This window comes from Cystoisospora suis (genome assembly GCF_002600585.1).
Source record: "Cystoisospora suis strain Wien I chromosome Unknown contig_21, whole genome shotgun sequence".
Taxonomy (NCBI): domain Eukaryota; phylum Apicomplexa; class Conoidasida; order Eucoccidiorida; family Sarcocystidae; genus Cystoisospora; species Cystoisospora suis.
This window is the reverse complement of record NW_027152823.1, coordinates 8,234-10,858: the sequence shown is the minus strand read 5'-3', so window position 1 is coordinate 10,858 and position 2,625 is coordinate 8,234.

Genomic DNA, 2,625 nt, shown 5'->3' with positions numbered 1-2,625 from the left:
AGGTGGGGGGCCGGAAGCAGCAGGTTGTTGGCATGCGGGTACCCAAACATCTTGACACCATTGTGTCGTGCTCACTCCAGCGCTCCCGGCTGGTTTGAAACAACAACTATCTCCGCGCCGAGTTCTGTGGACAGAAAAAATCAATTTCCGTCTCCGCAGCGCTTGGACGTGCAGGAACACACCATGGCCATCCACTGGACGCTCGCCTCAACCACCACGCTAGAGGCTGGTAGCATCCGCCACGCCCAGCGAGTCACTGGCATCTCTCTACACTATTCTAGCTGACTGAAGTTCTTGCAGCCTTTCTGAACGTTTCGCCTTTTGCTAGAGTGGCATGGTCGAAGAAAGCACCTTTCTGTAGAGGCAATACCGGTTCTTGCGTTCGGGTTTGATACTCTCCGGTGCCATCCGGTCTGTGGTTGAGGGGCACTTCCCGGCACTATGGCCTCTCCAAGGGCCGCGGCCCAGGTGTTATTTAGAAAAGTGGTACCATAGCAATGCTTTTCTGGGGGCAGACAGTAGAGATAACGGTAAGGACAGATTAGATGCTGCGTGGAGTGCTGCGAGAGCTGAAAGGGACGTCTCCCCGCTGAGGGCACACGTTGGTCACCCCCGCGTTGGGGCAGGGCAGCCGAGTAGTCGAGGAGTACAGAAATTTCAGTCCATGTGAAACATGGGGTGAACTTCAGTCTCTTGCAGCTGGCAGGATGGTGTGCTTTCTTCAACTCCAGCTTGGGGAAAGCCACGGTTTCAAGAAGGAGTCCGATGCGGTAAGCGACGCCGAGGCAAGCGTCAGTTCGCGTCTTGCCTCTCACTTGGGAAGCATAGCGTATGGGGAGTTTGCAACTATGGAATATCTTCAGTTGAATTCATCGGCTGAGGTATAGCGGGCCGGTGAACGCGCTCGGGAGTTGTGCTGTCCTATTCAATATATACCGCGCCGCAGTAGTCAGGAAGAAACAGTCGTCCTCTTTGATTCAGGACTGCTACCGATCGATCCGCTAATGTAATACGTTTCTAACAGTTTATCTGACCGGCTCGCGTGGCGCACCCAACAACAGCACCCCGCAGGTTTCACGTCATACGGCCTTCTTGGTGCCCCTGATTGCCAGGCTGGACGTCGAGTAGTTCTGGAACGCTACTTCAAGGGCGGGGAGCCGTGGGCCGCCGGTAGAGGGGCAGCGAAGAGCAGCGTAGGAACGTGGGACTGCTCAGATGCCTTTGCCAAGGTGCTAAAGAAGGCCCAAAGTGTGGGAGCTCTCACGGACAGGCGGACACGGAGCCGGTACTCCAAGCAGGCTGGCGGTCGCTTCCTGTCTTGTAGATAGCACTGCGCAGCCTTCCATAAACTTTCCCCACGGTGTGCAGCGCATGAGGTTCTTCTGACGGAAAACGACAATCGGGTGCTAACAAGCGCTCGTACCTGGTATTTCCTAGTCGCTGCTGCTCCGTCGCCCACAAGGAAGAATCCACAGCCTGTGTCTACCGCAGTTCGCTAACTAACTGGGCTCGGTGGGGTGACTGCATGACAACTAGGCGCTTCTGGAGATGTGAGAAGGTAAGGAGACGCGCAAAATGAAAAAGCTGTTCCTCACATCTCAGAAGCTACTCCAAAACTTCCCGGGCTCACTGCGCCGAGTGATGTCTGAGGGTAAGGGATGCGGTCATCGGAACGCACCCGAAGATTGCTGTCCCCTCGTTGTGGCCACATTGTCATAGCAGCTACTGACTGCTGCGATCGCTTTGAAAACGGGCGGTGGTTGCGCGCGGTTTCAAATCTTTTGTTTTTGTTAGTGTACATATCATGGTCATGACGGGGCCATTACCTCCGCTGGCTTGAAGCGCTGACACAAAAAGAAAAAGCGAAGGAAGAAACACCCGACTTGTGCTGGTTCTCTGGTCGCCTCGAGTTAGGAATCGACATCTCTTCCATCTCCATTTCGAACGTTGACATGGAAGTTTCTCCGCGCGAGCCGTGCAGACCGATATGGCTGCAAGCATGCTCCTTCCAAGGACATCTTCGGAAGCATCCCCACTTTCTCATAGCTTGCTCGTTACCGGGCACACCATTGACGACGACGCATCACTGAGACCCACCGGGGCACCCCCTGCTGATGTGGCAGAGTCGCCCCGCTGAAGCCGTCGGCATCTCAATGGGTAAATGAGGAGAGAAACCTCCAAGTGCTGCACTCCAAGCGCAACGTCTGGCCCAGACTGGACCGGTTAGTTCAGACACCGGATTGGAAGAAGTGTTACCATGTGATGTCGGTGAGCCCAGATCCTGCTGGACGCGTCAGAGAACCGCTGTGGGTCAGGACGCGGAAAGAACCCTCAACAACAGTTCGGCGTTGTTGTCAGTCTGTCCGACTTAGGACCAGGGGCACCCAGCGCAAAATTGCGTGTAAGTCAGTTTCACGGTGTCCGGTTTGAGCAAACGCCGATTGGGGTGCTGGAGGTCTCTGTCTTGCAGGTTTCCCGTGCTGTGCCTTCAGCTGGAATAAGGGCCTGCGAAAGACTGGTAGGGTTCTTCTTTGGTACTGCGCGCATCTGGTCAGTTGGTTCCACTGGTGTGGTCCGATCAATGGTGGACAGCTCTCTCAACGGGAACCAGCTGTACAAAGCAGT